The sequence below is a fragment of the Myotis myotis genome, unplaced genomic scaffold, assembly GCF_014108235.1.
Source record: "Myotis myotis isolate mMyoMyo1 unplaced genomic scaffold, mMyoMyo1.p scaffold_m19_p_2, whole genome shotgun sequence".
Taxonomy (NCBI): Eukaryota; Metazoa; Chordata; class Mammalia; order Chiroptera; family Vespertilionidae; genus Myotis; species Myotis myotis.
Window position 1 is genome coordinate 34,921,036 of NW_023416324.1, and position 19,304 is coordinate 34,940,339.

General features: G+C 41.9%; 1 protein-coding gene across 8 annotated transcripts in view; it reads left to right on the forward strand.

Annotated features, from left to right (window-relative positions):
* The window catches only part of ZFYVE9 (zinc finger FYVE-type containing 9), a 134,223-nt gene that overhangs the window by 30,073 nt on the left and 84,846 nt on the right, over positions 1-19,304 (forward strand). For all 8 annotated transcript variants that reach the window (XM_036347418.1, XM_036347422.1, XM_036347424.1 and 5 more), the window contains exon 2: positions 8,301-8,406. The gene's annotated coding sequence lies outside the window, so the exon portion shown is untranslated. The remainder of the gene's footprint in view (positions 1-8,300; positions 8,407-19,304) is intronic.

Genomic DNA, 19,304 nt, shown 5'->3' on the forward strand with positions numbered 1-19,304 from the left:
TGGCAAGAAATATTCAAAGTGATGAAAAGCAAGGCAAGATTACTCTACCCAGCAAAGTTATTATTTAGAATTGAAAGTCAGATAAGGAGCTTCCCAGACAAGAAAAAGCTAAAGGAGTTCATCTCCACCAACCAGTATTACATGAAATGTTAAAGGGTATTCTTTAAGAAGAAGAAAGATAAAAAATATGAACAGTAATATGGCAATAAGTACATATCAACAATTGAATCTAAAAATAAAAGAACAGGAATATAATGACAAAATAAACCAATGCATAAAATAGAACCAGAGACATGGAAAAATGGAACAGACGGATGAATCTCAGAGGGAAAAGGGGAGGAGGGCTGGGAAGAGATTAACCAAAGAACATATATGCATACATGCATTACCCATGGACACAGACAATAGGGTGGTGAAGGCCTAGGTTGGGGTGGGATCCAGGTGGAGGGTGTCAATGGAGGGGGGAAAATGGGGAACATCTGTAATATTCTCAACAATGAAGATTAAAACATAAATAATAAAGATCATTTCAATACAAGAAAAAAATCATTTCAATATCCAGATGTGGAAAAATGTTGGCTTGGACCAAGGTAGTGGTTGTAGACAGAGTAAATGGATTTTAATCTATTTTAGGAGATGGAGGTCTAGGGAATGTCTGTATTATGAACAACTGGGTAGATGATGATATAAGGAACAGAAGAAACAGTGTTGATTAGTATGAGACCAGATGTACTTAGGGAGTTTGAGATGTCTGTGAGACATGTAAATTTGAATAGGCACAGTATATATAGATTTAGAGCCCAGAAAAGAGGTCTGAGGTGAAGAAAAGGAAATTAGACTTGTTTGTTAGCAGATGGTGTTTGAGGCAATGGTCGTAGGTAGAATTTCTTTGGAGAAGAATATAAATCGAGAAAAGAAAAGGACTGAGTACAAAATGTTGAGTTATTTTAACATTTAAGATTGGGTAGAAGAGGAGGAGTCAGGAAAGTTTTCTGTCATTATTTCTTCAAATAGGTTTTCAGTATCTTGCTCTCTCTCTTCTTCTGGCACCCCCATAACTAGGATGTTGGTACGCTTGAAGCTGTCCCAGAGGCTCCTTACACTATCTTCATATTTTTGGATTCTTTTTTCATTTTGCTTTTCTGATTGGGTGTTTTTTGTTTTTCGTATTTCAAATCTTTGACTTGATTCTTGCAATCCTCTAGTCTGCTGTTGGAAGTCTGTATACTATTTTTTATTTCAGCCAGTGTATGCTTAATTTCTAGTTGGTCCTTTATCACAACCTCGAGGGTCTCATTAGATTTCTTGTAGATCTCATTAAGTTTATCGGCAGTTTCTAGAAAATTCTTGAAAAACCTTAAAAGTGTGGTTTTGAACTCTATATCCAGTAGTTTCCTTTCCTCCATTTCTGTCATTTGTGTCCTTTTTCTTTGTCTCCACATTTTTTATGCTTCCCTGTATTGATACAGTGGCTTTCTGTGCTAAGTGTCCACTAGGGCCTAGTGCAGGGGTGGGCAAACTTTTTGATTCAAGGGCCACAATGGGTTCTTAAACTGGACCGGAGGGCCGGAACAAAAGCATGGATGGAGTGTTTGTGTGAACTAATATAAATTCAAAGTAAACATCATTACATAAAAGGGTACGGTCTTTTTTTTCAATAGTTTTATTCATTTCAAACGCGGCCCGCGGGCCGTAGTTTGCCCACGGCTGGCCTAGTGGCTCAGCCTCCCCAATTACCTGAGGAGGAAACTCTTGGTGCACCCCCTTGTGGTCTTTGTGCACAGTCTTGTTGTAGTTAAGCCTTGATTGTTGTCGGTATCACTGGGAGGAATTGCCCTCCAGGCCAATTGGCTGTGAAATTCAGCTGTGTCTGCAGTGGGAGAACTTCTGTGCTGGAGACACCCCTCCAGGGCAAGACTTGCTTCAATGGGGCTTTGGTGCTCACTGAGTCTCCCCCTGAGTGTGTCCTTTATGGTTCCATAGAGCTGCAAACTGGATGGTCCCACTCTGACCACTGCGTTTCCTGGCTCCTGGATCTCTAGGGAGGTGCTAATCTAGCCTTTGCCTGAGGCTATCCAGCAAAAGCCTCCCTGCAGGGCTTGTGCGGGGCGGGTCCCACGGATCAACAGGGCGGGGCTAGCAGTTATGGCTGCTCTCAGTCCTGCCCTCAGAGGCTCTGCTTCTCAATGTCCTGGTAATCGCTGCAAGCCCCTCGGAGAGAAAGCTGCCCTGGAGTTCCGACCAATGCCAGACAGTCCCGCTTCTCCCGTATGAGTCTGGGTCCCTAGAGACTTGCTGGGAACTGGAGCTCAGAGCCTGAGACTCCCTCCCGATTGAAAACGAGAACCGCGCCCTCAGCCGCCAGCCTGCTCCTCATGCACCTCCGCACCTTAGTATTTTACTTCCGCACTGCGCCTCCTCTGAGTCTCGGTATGCTTTTCTCTTTCCTTCTAGTTATAGATTTTCCACTCAGACAGCCTTCCTGTGGTTCTGGATGATGTCTGCTCCGTCTTTTAGTTGTATTTTTGAAGTGGTTGTGCAAGGTAGCAAACTCCAGTGTTTACCTATGCCGCCATCTTGGTTTCTCCCTTAGATACTCTTGAATCACACTTTTTCTTTCTTTAAAAGTAAGTCATCGAACTAATAGGAGCTGTCTGAAGAGTTGTGATTATGGATGGAAAGCATTGACAAAACATGGTTTAAGTTTGAACTGTTCTTCAGTATGCAAACAAATAATTTTATGTTGGTATTAACAAACTTTGAAATAATAAATATGTTAGAGTCTTAGTCTTAGCACAATCCTTTGTATGGAAAAAATTTCCTAGGTGGAAGTGCTGTGCAAGTAAATTCTTTAGTTATTTTACTTGGTGTTCCAAGTGTTTTTGAGCACTTACTCTTTGCCAAACATTATGCCGTATACTAGGGATGTAATGGTAAGACAAAAGCAGTCTGAAAAATCTCAATAGCCTGGAAGGGAGAGACAAGTAGTTAAAAAAAATTATAATTCAATTGATAAGTGCTATGATAGAGGAAGTAAAAGATAATTAAGAAAGAAGGGACATCTTATTCCAGACCTACATCAGAAGGGCTTCCTGGAAGATGTGATGTTTAAGGTACGATAAGGAGAATAAGTGAGAATTAGTCAAGTAACAGTGTCACATGCAGAGTATTCCAGAACTAAATAATAATGAGTGAAGGAATGTTTTATTTTGTTTTTACAAGTTTTATTGAGATATAATTTACATACCATAAAATTTCACTCTTTTTAAGTATACATTCAGTTGTTCGCAGTGTATTCACAGAGTTGTGTAACCATCACCGCTGTCTAATTCTAGAACATTCTCATTAACCCCAAAAGAAATCCATACCCATTTAGCAGTCACTCCCCTCGTTCCCTAACCCTGGCAACAATGAATCTACTTTCTATTTCTTAAGGATTTGCCTTTTGTGAACACTTCATATAAATAGAACCATACACTATGTGGTCTTTTGTGACTGGCTTCTTTCACTTAGCGTAATGTTTTCAAAGTTCATTCATATTGTAGCCCATATCAGTATGAAGGCCTGTTTTGAGAAATGGGATGAGCAAGATTGAGAATTGAAAGTTTAATTGATCACGTCTACCATGCATAGAGCAAAAATTAGAGAATAGAGAGGTATCATACTAGAGAGGTAAGCAGAAACCATATAGAGGTATGGACTTTATTCTAAGGGTAATAGGATACTATTGAATGGTGTTAAGTACAAAATAAATCAGATTTGTGTTTTATATTTGTGTAGAGACTAGGCTAGATGGCTACAAAATGGGTGCGGGACAGGGAGACTAGTTAGGATTCTTGCAAGAATTTGGGCAACAGAAAGATGGTGGTGGTGTAGTATATGGCAGTGGGAATGGAGAGAGTGGATGAGTTTGAGAGATTTAAAAAAAGGTAAGATTGACAAGATGTGTTAGTTTAAATGTAGAGGTGGGGAGAAGTAGAGGTAGTATCTAAAATGGCATTTAAGGTTTTGGGTTGGTGAGCCAGATGGATAATGATGCATAGATAATGATGAATTAAGGAGCTGGCTAGCTTAAATGAGTTCCTAGGGTGCCAATCTGTAAGGAGTACTAAAATGGTCTGCAAAGTTAATGAGATGGAGGTGAAAAAGGTAAAGAATTCAGTTACCAGACTCTTTACTTATTAGTAGAGTACTGTATATTATTTATAGGAAAACTTTGATAAACTACTATAGAAGAAGGTAACACCCCCTCCCTCATCCCAGCTTCTTGCTTGAATAATGAGATGTTTCCTAAACTGTAAGAAGCCGGAGGGCTGTTTTATTGAGCCCACTCAATAGAGGAGAGGCTGTCATCAGTGGGTCTCTATTTTTGCCTGTCCCTTTTATGGTTCTAAATCCTTTCCTTTTTTCTTTTTCTTTCCCCACATTATAATTAAAAATTTAATCTTCTGTTACATATACCAGGGAAATAATTTTTTAAAATCCTTGTTTTTCCACCCTGGCCTGGTGGCTCAGCTGGTTGGAGCCTTGTTCCATTCACCGAACGTGGCTGGTTCCATTCTGGGTCGGGACACATACCTAAGCTGCAGGTTCAATTCCCAGTCAGAGTGTGTATGGGAGGTGACCAATTGATGTTTCTCTCTCTCTCTCTCTCTCTTTCTCTCCCTCTTCCCCTCTCTCTAAAAGTCAATTTAAAAAAATATCCTTAAGTGAGGATTTTTAAAAAATCCTTGTTTTTTCTGTTTTCTTTCTTTTTCAGTTTTTATATTTGAAAGTAAAAATTTAAGTAGTTTGGATTTTTATTAATTGAAATTCACAAACCTTCAATTCTCTTTCCTTTTATTAACAAATAACATACATTTATCCTAAGAAAAATTAGGTCTATAGAGGCTTGAAAATAATGTAAATCACCCAAACCCTGTTGAGAGATTCTCTATTATATTTGTGTGTGTGTGTGTTTGTGTGTGTGTGTATTTTAATATATTTTATTGATTTTTTTACAGAGAGGAAGGGAGAGGGATAGAGAGTTAGAAACATCGATGAAAGAGAAACATTGATCAGCTGCCCCCTGCATACCCCCTACTGGGGATGTGCTCGCAACCAAGGTGCATGCCCTTGACTGGAATAGAGCCTGGGATCCTTTACTCCGAAGGCCGATGCTCTATCCACTGAGCAAAACTGGTCAGGGCTGGGTGTATATTTTTTAAAACTTTTAAGTTTCTCCCCAAATATGGAGTCTTACCTTTTGTACCATTTTGTAAATTGCTCCTTTCATTTGCTGTTTAGATTTTTCCCAATATTTTACTATTTTAAACATCAGTCTAACAGTAACTTATTCTATATCTTTTTTGTTCCAAATACCTCTTTATGCTAAGCGAAATAAGCCAGTCGGAGAAAGATAAATATCACATGATCTCACTCATATGTGGGATATAATTATCAACATAATTTGATGAACAAGAAGAGATCCAGAGACAAATGGTGTGTGTGTGTGTGTGTGTGTGTGTGTGTGTGTGTGTGTGTGTGTGTGGTTAGAGAGCAACCAAAGGACTTGTATGCATGCATATTAGAATAACCAATGGACACAGACACCAGCGGTGGGGGCTTGCTCGGGGTGGGAATGGCTGGCGGAGGGGTGGGGGCGGGGGTCAATTGGGGAAAAAGGAGACATATGTAAAATTTTAGACAATAATAAAAAAAGATAAATATCTAGAAGAGTAGTTATTATGTAAAAGGGCCTGTGATAAATTTTGCAACTGTTTAGATGCTTATCACTTTTTTCTCTCCCACTAGAGAATTTCTCCATTTTTTTTTATTCACTCTTGCTGTCCCTCTCACCTGTGACACACATTCACAAATATTTATTTCTTAGGGAGGAAAAAATCTTTGTCATGAAGTTGATTACTTAAATATGACTTCATTAACTTCATACAATTTATTTCTTCATGAAGCATTTATTGAGCACTATTTGGTACACTGTGGGTTACAGAGAAGGAAGACATAGCCCTTGTTCTCCGTGAACTCTCACAGTCCAGTGGGGGAGATAGACATTCTAGGCATACCAGAAGGTGGAGATCAGGTACAGGGTTGAAAGTAGAGTGACTAAGGAAGATGTACTGTGAAATCATAATTGTAAAGTTGAGACCAGTCACCATCTGTGTGATTTTTTAAAAAAAATTCAGCCACATTTAAGCTGTTTGGGGGAATGTGTGAAGTAGGTAGATAGTTGGGCTTAACCAGGCTTGAGGCTTTGCCAGCTGAGACTAGAAGGTCAAAGAGATATGATTCCAGAAGAAAAACCTATGATCTTGGGGATAGTTACATGGTATTATTGAACTTGTCTCACACACATACCAGATTTGACTTTGAATCTATAGAATTATATTTTTTGTTAAAAAAAGCTTCAGTTAGCTAGGTGTTAGAGAGGAGGACCTTACTTTGCCTCATTCTCATTTTGACTTTGTCCCTTTCATACCTGATATGATTTAGTTCTTCTTGATAAATATAAGTCTATTTTTTAGTATCAGCAGCTCTTCTCATATAGAATATGTAGCCTGTACATATTTTTTCAAGTTCTCAAGATAGGAAAATCTTTTACCAGTGATTTTCGTTCCATATTGTTTTATTGGTTTCTGGAATTTTAGGCCTTTTTCTTATTCTCTTATCTTTTAGTAAGCACATAATTTTCACATCAGATAATGGAATCATGTTTGTAATAATATCAACAAATTTCCTTTAGTGACTCAGTTTATTTTTAAAATTAAATGATGTCCATTAGATCATCTCTAGTATATTTTCTTATTTTGAAAATTCTATGACTATATGTTAGATATTTTATGCTGATAATATGATAGTTTTAGTTTGCGATTAGTTTCAACTACTAATCTTGTTCAAGGCTAAATTAAGCTCTTAAAGAATCTCAAATTATCTCTGAGCAGTTATAGAGGCATTTTTTGGACTACTATAACTTCATGGATCTTGTCATATATTGAGAAGAAGGAAATAATATTTGAGACAACTTTGGCTATTGCATACACCTGATAGTATATATTAAAATGGATTAATAGATCCATTGCTACTAAGCAGAAGAGTACTGGGAACATAAGATACTTCATTTGGAAGAAAACAGTTGTTTGGCAATAAAAATCTTAGCAAGAAGCTTTTGAATCTCTCATTTTAAGAGTTCTTTGTAGGTAGAAAAAAAAAATCACACTAACAGAAGACTTTTTTGTGAAGCAGCAGGTTTGTTAGCTTTGGATTCTTGGAGAGCTTATCCTATATAATAAAACGTTAATGTGCAAATAGACCAATGTTGGAACAACTGAACAACCAAACAACCAGTTGCTATGATTTGCGCTGACCACCAGGGGCCATGGGCAAAACATGGCGGGCGTTGGCCGTGGTGGGATGGTGGAGCAGGTGAGCAGGGGCACCAGACCAAGGCGGGACGCCAGTTGCTGTCATCAGGGCGAGCTTCTGGTGGTTACTGAAAATTCTTTGCTCCAATGCGCCGTGATCCTGCCTGGCGCTTGCACCTGCTGCCAGTGCTGGCCGGGCGGCACCTGGTGCTGGCCCCGATAGCTCGGCGCCGTCAGTGGGTGCGAGCTGTGGCTGCCGATCCCAATCGCCCCTCAGGGCTTCTCCTCCCCCCCGCTCTTGAGGGGTGATCGGGGCAGCAGCTGCTGCTTACACCTGCTGATGGCACCAGCCCCAATCCCACCCACTGCTGGTGCCGGCCCCAATCACCCTGCGCCTTCAGCGGGTGCAAGCGAGGCCGGTGCCGTCAGCATGTGGGAGCTGAGGCTGCTAGCAGATAGAGGACTGGGGGCCACGGTGGGAGGGGCTGGACAGGGCCGGGCGTGGAGGATGGGTGGAGACCCGCCCCTGTGCCCACTACAGCCTGGCGGCCCACAGTTCCTTTCAAGGTGCATGAATTCGTTCACTGGGCCCCTAGTTGTAACATAAATCAGTGGTATTATTATGAATTAACATAATTAAAGGCATTGGGTAGAAAGAGCCTGCCTTGATGTTTCACTCTGTATTATATATTGAAAATAAGAAGTGTGCAAAAAGTCTTAATTGTTCATTGTAATATTTACCTATTGGCCTTTTTAGACAATAAAATGTGTCTGCTGCTGCATTACATTTCATGCTGGCCAGCCACATCTTCGACTCTGAAGATGTACTTGTAATTTATTGTTTAAGCCCCATAGCTTTTATTTGTCTGGCTATGATAGGTTTATATGAAGAAAATTACAGCTTTTCTTGCAAATGTAGTGAGCAATGTGTTTTTTCTTTAGGATCAAACAGAACATACTGAATCAGCAAGACTGGCTGGCAATGCAGCAAGCATCATGATTAAGCACAGGGAAGTCTGTTTCTTATCACACATGTAAGGAGAAAAAGGTAAGAAAACCAATGTTCATATTTCTCTTAGAGCTTGAACTTAACAACTAGATCTATAGAAAATAATGCTTATGTATATATGCTGCTTGCTTCATTAATAACATTGCCTCTTGTTAAATCAGCAGTGTAGTTTTAAGAAATATTTGACTTAAATTCAGAACAAAAGGATATTTTTAAATTACTGTTGAATTATGTCAAAAATGCTAAGTTCTCTATCAGTGCTTTTAGAGTCAATTTCTACCTTGAGTGTACAAAGGTAATTTCACCATGAAGAAGAACATGGATTTGAGCAATATTGTTAAGAGCAAATAATAGTAATCTACCCAATTAGTGCCATTTACATTTCTTATTCATCATGCAAGAGTTTAACAATTAAAGCTAATTTTGGGGCAGGGAATCAGAAATATAGATTTATGCCGGGAGCCGGTCCATCCTTGCTGTTTCAAGGGACCCGGCATATATGGCATACTGTTCTTAATATGTTTGCTCACCTTCTTGGCACTATGTGTTTTAACCAAGGTCTCCTCTCTGAGGAAGGTTGTTTCCCCAGGTAGGGATTTTCACCTGAAGTTAGGGAGGGAATAAAACCTCTTAACTAAGTGCCAGGTGGGTAATTAATCACTTTAACTACGAACAATCGTGCTTAAGCTACATAATCTTTACTCCCTGGAATGAAGATAAGAAATGCCCTAACCTTTGTAATAGAGATTGATAGGATTGAATCAACTGGTATAAATACAGATGCAACAAGACAGCAAGGCCCAGAACTTAGAAGAGAGAACTTAGAATACGGAACCAAGAGAGACGGAACCTAGGCACAGAACCTACACAGAACGTTCTCTAGAGACAGAAGAACTTCGCTGGAGAGAACATGGCAAAAGATCCTGGACAGAAACTGGCCTCAGAACCTAGAGACAGAACCTAGCGAGAGAACATGGCAAAAGATCCTGGACTGAACCTGACTACAGAAACTGGCAAGAGAACCTGACTAGAACCTAGTGACTGAACCTGGCTGGAGAACCTGGCTAGAACCTGGCTAGAGAACCTCGCTATGATGATCAACTGAACTCCGTCTCCGTGTCATTCCTTCTTCGCTGACTCCATCCACACCTTTTGGGACCCCTGGACCCGCTGGGGCTGGACCCCGGCTGATTTAATTACATTCTTTTGCGTTTTTAAACTACTTATGAAGAGCAATACTTTTAAGAAAATTGGAAGTAGTGCCTTGGCTGGGTAGCTCAGTTGGTTAGAGCCGTCATCCCAGTATGCCAAGGTTGTGGGTTCGAGCCCCGTCAGGGCACATACAAGAATCATCCAATGAATGCATAAATAAAGAGGAACAACATCCCTGACTTGTTTTGCTCAGTGGTTAGAGTGTCAGCCCGATGACTGAAGTCAAGGACATGTACCTTGGTTGTGGGCTTAATTGCCCGGCCCTGGTAGGGATGCCAGTGGGAGGTTCCCGATTGATGTCTCTCTTTCACATCAATGTTTCTTTCTCTCTCGTACCCCCATCCCCTCCTTTTCCCTCCCCTCCACTCGCACTAAAAAAAAATCAATGGAAAAAAATATCCTTGGGTGAGGATGAAAAAAAACCAAAAAACAAGTGGAACAACAAATCACAAATTGATGTTTCTCTCTTACACTCTTTCCCTTTCTCTCTCTCTAAAACCAATCAATAATAACTAAATACATCTACGCTTATTTGTAAAAGAAAATAAAATTGGAAGTATTTTAATAGTTCTTTAGCGCAGGAATCATTGGCTTTTTCCTGACTAGAAATCATGTTTGATTATTTAAGGGGTAAAAAGTGGTGGTGGATAGAGGGTATATAGATGAGATTGGTTTCAGAAACTGATTACATCATTCACTAATGGAGTGTCGTATATTCTGGCTGAGTTTCTGGTTTTCCATGTAAGCTTTGAGGATAGAGGCAGGGTCTAACAGGAGACTGAGCTCCTTTTCTACTCAGTTGAGAGTGGAGCAAAGACATTTAGCAGTAGTGCCTTCCTCATCAAAACTTCTGGGCCTGCAGTTAGCAAGGTATTTCTTGTCCCCTACTCTTCTCTGCTTTCATGTGGCAAAATCTTATTCTTCAGGTGCCACTTCTTTAGGAAGTTTTCATCCACTGCAAAGATAGTCAATATGCAAATTTGACCCCAACAGCAGAACCATTGGGAATGACTGGTCACTATGACACACAATGACCACCAGGGAGCAGATGCTCAATGCAGGAGCCGCCCCCTGGTGGTCAGTGGTTCCCACAGGGGGAGCTCTGCTCAGCCACAAGCCAGGCTGATGGCTGCCAGCACAGTGGTGGTGGCGGGAGCCTCTCCTGCTTCCTCAGCAGCGCTAAGGATGTCTGACTGCAGCTTAGGCCTGCTCCCCGCTGGCAAGTGGACATCCCCTGAGGGCTCCCGGGCTGCCAGAGGGATGTCTGACTGTCAGCTTAGGCCTGATCCCCTGGGGAGCGGGCCTAAGCCAGCAGGTAGATAATCCCCCAAGGGGTCCCAGACTGTGAGAGGGCACAGGACAGACTGAGGGACCCCCCTAGTGCACAAATTTTTGTGCACCAGGCCTCTAGTAAGAAATAATAAATAATCAGCAATAATAAATTATTATACTAGTATTTATTACTAAAGCCTACCCTTCCCAAAATTATACACCCTTGCTTAAGTCCAGGTTGGATTCACCTTTTCTTTGGCTCCATAGCACCAGTACATATATGTCAATTAGTATATACCACAATGTTTTGTGTTTTTTTGTTTTAAATTTATTTATCCATCTCCTCTATGAAACGTGAGGCACTTTTAGGCCAAGGACATTGTTTTATTTGTCATTGTAACCTAATGACTAGGACAGTGCCTGGTATTTAGTAGATGCTCAGTAATGTTTGATGCATGTATGTTCACATTTATTGCAATTAGTATATGGCATAAAGAGGAAGTCCCAGTGAAGGAGCCAGAGAGGCAGTCAGATCAGTGCTGTAAAAGACAGATTCAGGAGATTGTTCAAAAGGACTCTGGTCAACAGAATAAAAAAGAACAAAAGGGGTCTACAAGCCCAAAGACAAAAGATGAGATCTTCAGAAGAAACTACTGAAAATGAAGTTATTACATTCCTTTTTGAGATGTGCATGTATAATATTTAGTGACTTGTTTTTAAAAGGAGATGGATACTTTTATAAGAAGGCAGGTAAAGAATCCTGACATAGATTTAAATCTTTAGAGAGGCGCAGTTTATGTAGTGAGAAGCCTGCCCCTCTCCCAAGTCCTCAGGAGACCACAGGTTGTTCTTTGGAAAATGAAACTAAAGAGGCTCGCCAATATCAGGGATGAGGCACCATAGTGAAAATGGGGATTAAAGGAAATCCTATATATAGACAAGTGAGACCCTTTCCCTCATCTTTCAGAAGGTGATTTTCTGGTATTGCAGCTCTGCACTCCCTGACAGAAGATGATGAGTCTTCTCTGGAGTCCAGAGAAAAAAACTTATGTATACTGACATTTTGAGGTCTTTCAGTGAAATAGTTGTGTTTTTAACCAATCACCACTCATTGGAAGCCTTCTAGTTGGGAAGCCACACATGCAGAACTTTCCTATTGGCTTTTAGTACTTCATTTGTTCAGTAGATAGGCATTTGGGGAACACCTCCAATGTGAAAGACAGACCAAAACACAAAAGTACAAAAGAGGAACTTGAAGGAAATGATATTGGAAATAGAAGAAAGTTTGAAAACAAAAACAAAACTGTAGGTAATTATATCAGAGCGGTAAGAGAAAAAATTATATCCATGAAATAAGATCAAGATATCATAAAAAGAATCAGAAAAAGAAAGTGCTCTAGAAATTAAAAACATGATAGACACTTTTGGTGCATTTTAAAGAATTTAAAAATGATTTCAAGTTTATAGAAAAAGGTGCAAAAAAACACTTTTTTTCTCTGAACCATTTGAGAGTTGCTAGCTGAATGCTGCATCACCTTTGAAACTGTTTCCTACAAACAAGGACAGCATCCTACATAATCACAATACAGCCATCAAAGTCAAGGGGATTAACTGATGCATTACCACCATCTAATTCTCGGACCTTATTCAAGTTTCCCTAGTTGTACAAATAATGTTCTTTATGTACAGAGGATCTAGTTTCAAATCACATGTTGCATTTAGTTGCCATGTCTCTGTAGTCTCCTTTCTGGAATAGTTCGGTGGTATTTGATTTTCTTGACCTTGACACTTAAAAATTGCAGAGCAGTTATTTTGTAGAATGTGCCTGATATTTCCTCATGACTAGGTTCAGGTAATGCACTTTTGGTGGGAATATCACAGAAGTGGTGCTGTTTTTGTTTTTGATTAATGACCTTTATTTTTTAGAGCAGTTTTAGGTTCATAGCAAAATTGAGCAGAAAGTACAGGCTGTTCCCCAAATACTCCTATCCCTTCTCCTTGTTACCCACGGCCCATCCCACACACATAGCCTCCCCCAGTATCAACAATGCTATGTCCTTTTTATTGCAATTCATCAGGGAGCACAATTTCTAATATTGATGATACTCACTTTGATCACCTGTGTAAGGTAGTATCTTCCAGGCTTTGTCTCTGAAGTGACTCTTCTTTTTTTTTAAATTTTAAATATATTTTATTGATTTTTTTTTTACAGAGAGGAAGGGGGAGGGATAGAGAGTTAGAAACATTGATGAGAGAGAAACATCGATCAGCTGCTTCCTGCACACTCCCTACTGGGGATGTGCCCGCAACCAAGGTACATGCCCTTGACCGGAATCGAACCTGGGACCCTTCAGTCCACAGGCTGACGCTATATCCACTGAGCCAAACCGGTTAGGGCTTCTTTGGTAATTAGTAAGTATTTTTGTGGAGAGGAACTTTGAAATTATGTGGCTATCCTATTCCTCATCACACTTGGGATTTACTCATTCATGTTGTAAAGACTCATGGTTTTCTTTTTTATTCAAAGGGTTGTAATCCATTGCTATCATTATTTATTTTGATGCTCAAATTGTCTCTGATTTGGCCTGTGGGAGCTCCTTCAGGCTGTTTTCTGTGTCTTGTTAACATGTTCCAATCATTCTTGAAGCACTTCTTTGTTTTCTAGTACACAAGATAAATATTCAAGGATCTTCTTTTTTAAAAATTGAAATAATTCACATACCATAAAACTCAGCCTTTATAAAACTCAGTGTATAGTTCATTGTTTTATTAATAGGTACTTAGAGAGTTGTGCAGTTATCACCACTAATTCCACATTTTCATCATCCCAAAGAGAAATCTGTATTCATTAGCAGTCACTTCCCATTTCCCTCCAATTCCCCCAACTCGTGGCAACCACTAATTTACTGTGGATTTGCTTAGTCTTTACATTTTGTATAAATGGAATCATATAATATATAGCTTTTTGTGCCTGCTTTTTTTTTTTTAAAATTAACTCTTTATTGTTCAGATTATTACAGTTGTTCCTTGTGCCTGATTTTTTTCGGTTACCGTAATATTTCCAAGATTCATCTATGTTGTATCATATAACAGTACTCATCCATTTTTATCATATAATACTCCATTTTGTCGATATTCCATGTCACATTTTATTTATCAATTCATCAGTAGATAGATGTTTCCAATTTTGACTGTTGTGAATAATGCTGGTTATGAGCATTAGCAGATAACTTTTTGTATGAATATGTTTTCATTTCTCTTGGGTATAAACCCAGGAGTGGAAAAGCTATGCCAAGTGTTAATTCTGTTTAACTTATTGAGGAAATAACAAATGTTTTCCGAAGTTACCATACCATTTTACTTTTCTCCCAGCAGTGTTTGAGGGTTCTCTACAACCTCATTAAAGGTCTTGTATTTTTTCTACTTCAGTTTTGGAATTAGCCATTTCTCCCTGGAGCTCTGGTTCATTTTAGTGGATAACAATATATAAAAACCAAATCTGGTGTATGTATACTTATTGCTTCTTGGAGTTGAGGTGGGGCTTTGCTGTTCCAAGATCCTCTATGGAAAGAGCTAGAAAATACACACACACACACACACACACACACACACACGCACACGCACACGCACACACATGCACGCTCCCGCACATTTGCATTATATTTATTGCTATAAGTGTCTATGTTTATTGAAGTCCATGAGTTCACACTGATACCTCAAATTTCAAACTAACACTGCAGGGTTCTTTATAGTTTTCTCTTTTTCCACATTTTAACCCCTTTCTTCAACAGTGATAGACTTTCTTTCATTGCCTTCATGTAATCACTTATTTGATCCATCTCTTTACCTGTAACCAGTCTACTATCATTTTCTTTTTCCTCCTCTCCTCCTCCTCCTCTTCTCCCCCTCCTTCTCCTCTCCCTCCTCCTCCTCTCCTCCCCCTACTCCTCTTCTCCTCTTCCCCTTCCTCCTCCTCCTCTTCTCCTCCTCCTCTTCTCCTCCTCCTCTCCTCCTCCCCCTCCTCCTCTTCTCCTCTTCCCCTTCTCCTCCTCCCCTCCTCCTCCTCCCTCCTCCTCCTCCTCCTCCTCCTCCTCCTCCTCCTCCTCCTCCCTCTCCTCCTCCTCCTCTTCTCTCTCTCTCTCCTCCTCTCCTCCTCCTCCCCCTCCTCCTCTTCTCTCTCTTCCCCCTCTCCTCCTCCTCCTCCTCCTCCTCCTCTCTCCCGTCTCCTCCTCCTCCTCCTCTCCTCCTCCTCCTCCTCCCCTCCTCCCCTCCTCCTTCTCTCCATCCTCTTCCCTCCTCCTCCTCCTCCTCTCTCCTCCCCTCCTCCTCCCCATCCTCCTCCTCCTCCGCCTCCTCCTCCTCTCCTCCTCCTCCTCCTCCTCCTCCTCCCCCTCCTCCCCCTCCTCCCCTCCCTCCTCCCCCCCCTCTCCTCCTCCTCCTCCTCCCCTCTCCCTCCTCCTTCCCCTCCTCCTCCTCTCCTCCTCCCTCCTCCTCCTCCTCCTCCTCTCTCCTCCTCCCCCTCCCCCCTCCTCCTCCCCCTCCCCTCCTCCTCCTCCTCCTCCTCCTCCCCTCCTCCCCCTCCTCCCCTCCCTCCTCCCTCCCCCCTCCTCCCCCTCCTCCCTCCTCCTCCTCCTCCTCCCTCCTCCTCCTCCTCCTCCTCCTCCTTTTTGTTAATCCCCATCCAAGGATATTTTCCCATTAATTTTTAGACAGAGTGAAAGGGAGAGGTAGAGACACACAGAGGGACACATTGATTGGTTGCCTCCCGCACATGCCTTGACCAGGGCAGGGGATCTAACCTGCAACCAAGGTAAATGCTTTTTACCGGAATCAAACCCAGGACCCTTTAGTCCTCGAGTTGATACTCTATCCACTGAGCCAAACGAGCTAAGGCTCTCTTGGCCTTTTTTTTTTTTTTTAATTAAATCTTTATTGTTCAGATTATTACATTAGTTACTCTTTTTCCCCCACCATAACTCCCCTCCACCCAGTTCCCACCCCACCCTCCGCCCTCACTCCCCACCCACTGTCCTCATCCATAGGTGCACGATTATTGTCCAATCTCTTCCCTCACCCCACACCCCTTCCTCCCCAAGAATAGTCCATTCCCTTTCTATGTCCCTGATTCTATTACAATCGCCAGTTCATACTATTCATCAGATTATTTATTCCCTTGATTTTTAGATTCACTTGTTAATAGATGTGTATTTGTTGTTCATAATTTGTATCTTTACCTTTTTCTTCTTCTTCCTCTTCTTAAAGGATACCTTTCAGCATTTCATATAATACTGGTTTGGTGGTGATGAACTCCTTTAGCTTTTTCTTATCTGTGAAGCTCTTTATCTGGCCTTTACTTCTGAATGATAGTTTTGCTGGATAAAGTAGTCTTGGTTGTAGGTTCTTGGTATTCATCACTTTGAATATTTCTTGCCACTCCCTTCTGGCCTGCAAAGTTTCTGTTGAGAAATCAGCTGACAGTCGTATGGGTACTCCCTTGTAGGTAACTGAGTTTCTTTCTCTTGCTGCTTTTAGGATTCTCTCTTTGTCTTTTGCTCTTGGCATTTTAATTATGATGTGTCTTGGTGTGGTCCTCTTTGGATTCCTTTTGTTTGGGGTTCTCTGCGCTTCCTGGACTTGTAAGTCTATTTCTTTGACCAGGTAGGGGAAGTTTTCTGTCATTATTTCTTCAAATAGTTTTTCAGTATCTTGCTTTCTCTCTTCTTCTGGCACCCCTATAATTCTGATGTTGGTACGCGTGAAGCTGTCCCAGAGGCTCCTTACACTATCTTCGTATTTTTGGATTCTTTTTTCATTTTGCTTTTCCGGTTGGGTGTTTTTTGTTTTTCGTATTTCAAATCTTTGACTTGATTCTTACGATCCTCTGGTCTGCTGTTGGGAGTCTGTATAATGTTCTTTATTTCAGTCAGTGTATGCTTAATTTCTAGTTGGTCCTTTATCATAACATCGAGGGTCTCATTAGATTTCTTGAGGATCTCACTACATTTATCGGTGGTCTCACCAGTCTTCTTGAAGATCTCACTACATTTATCGGCGGTCTCACCAGTCTTTTCGAGGGCCTTATTAAGTTTATCGGCGGCTTCTAGACAGTTCTTTAAAGACCTTAAAAGAGTGGTTTTGAACTCTATATCCAGCAGTTTGCTTTCCTCCCATTCTGTCGTTTGTGTCCTGTTTCTTTGTCTCGGCATTTTTTATGCTTCGCTGTGTCGATAGAGTTCCTTTCTGTGCTAAGTGTCTCAATTACCTGAGGTAGACACTCTTGGTGCACCCCCTTGTGGGCTTTGTGCACAGTTTTGCTGTAATTAAGCCTTGATTGTTGTAGTTATCACTGTGAGGAATTGACCTCCAGGCCAATTGGCTGTGAGAATCAGCTGTGTCTGCAGTGGGAGAACTTCTGTGCTGGAGACACCCCTCTGGGGCTAGACTTGCTTCAATGGGGCTTTGGTGCTCACTGAGTCTTCCCCCTGAGTGTGTCTTTTATGGTTCCACAGAGCTGCAAACTGGATGGTCCCACTCTGACCTCTGGGCTTCCTGGCTCCTGGATCTCTAGGGAGGTGCTAATCTAGCCTTTGCCTGAGGCTATCCAGCAAAAGTCTCCCTGCAGGGCTTGGGCGGGGCGGGTCCCACGGGATCAACAGGGCGGGGTTAGCAATTATGGCTGCTCTCAGTCTTGCCCTCAGAGGCTCTGCTTCTCAGTCTCCCAGTAATTGCTGCAAGCCCCACGGAGAGAAAGCTGCCCTAGGGTTCTGAGCAATGCCAGACAGTCCCGCTTCTCCCGTATGAGTCTGGGTCCCTAGAGACTCGCCCGGAGCTGGAGCTCAGAGTCTGAGACTCCCTCCCGATTGAAAACAACAACCACGCCCTCAGCCACCAGCCCGGTCCACATGCACCTCCACACCTTAGTATTTTACTTCAGCACTACGCCTCCTCTGAGTCTCGGTATGTTTTACTCTTTCCTCCTAGTTGTAGAACTTCCACTCAGCCAGCCTTCCTGTGGTTCTGGATGATGTCCGTTCCGTCTTTTAGTTGTATTTTTGAAGTGGTTGTTCGAGGCAGCAAACTCCGGTGTTTACCTATGCCGCCATCTTGGTTTCTCTCTCTCTTGGCCTTTCTTATCCTATTCAGGCTCTGACCTGGATTGCCCTCTTATATCTCCTTCTCACCCCTCCTGCACATGGACCCTTTTTACCTACCTGCTTGTGCTCTGATACCCCATGCTGGGCTGTCCTTCTGAATAGACAACTTTCTCACCCTGCTGGTGCTTTGACACTTTATGCTGGGCCACCCTTACACACTTGGGCTATGAGTTACCACACTCTGGCTCTGATTCTCTTTTACACAGATGCCCTCTTCATCCTGCCTCCATGACTATTTAGTTTTTTAAAATAACTCTTTTCCTTTTATTTTTTAAACTTTATATTTTAAAGTAATTATACGCTCAGAGGAAGGACAAAATAGTATAGAAAGTTACTTCATTTACCCATTTTTTTTCTCATTGGTGACATCTTTACATGACTATAGATAATTTCAAAACCAGAAAATTGATATTTTATCTATTCATCAGTTGGTGGATATTTAAGTTATTTCTATCTTTTGGCTGTTATGAATACTGCTACTGTGAACATACTCATGAGTATATGTAGTTCTCTCCCCTTTATTACATGTAGATTTGTCACCACTGAGATCTCTCTTGTATTACTCCTTTATAGTCACACTAGAGGTTTGGTGCATGAAATTCGTGCACTGGGGGTGGGGGTGGGGGGGACGATTGTCTTTCAGCCCAGCCTGCACCCTCTCCAATCTCGGACATCCCTCTCACAGTCCGGGACCGCTGGCTCTCAACCACTTGCCTGCCTGCTTGCCTGCCTGATTGCCCCTAACCACCTCTGCCTGCCAGCCTGATCGCCCCCTACCTGCTCCCCTGCCTGCCTGATTGCCCCCAACTGCTCTCCTCTGCCGGTCCGATGGCCCCCAACTGCCCTCCCCTGCCGGCCTGGTCGCCCCCAACTGCCCTCCCCTACCAGCCTGATCTCGTCCCCAACTGTCCTCCCCTGCCGACCTGGTCACCCCCAACTGCCCTCCCCTGCCAGCCTGGTTGCCCCCAACTGCCCTCCCCTGCCAGCCGGTTGCCCCCAACTGCCCTCCCCTGCCTGCCTGATCGCCCACAACTGCCCTCCCTGCTGTCCATCTTGTGGTGGCCATCTTGTGATGATGTATGGGCGTTGTGTGAGGGCCACCTAGGCTTTTATTAGTAAAGATACACCACTTTTTCCTCACTATCCCATATTTTAAGACTTAAAAAATTAAAAGCATTATTACAAGTCACAGGAAGAGCTGAGTAAGCATAGAGATAGATCATGTTAATGTTCATGAATGGGAAGAATTAATATCATTCCCAGTCTTGAATGAGAAGCAGGCTAGGAATTCTACTTTCT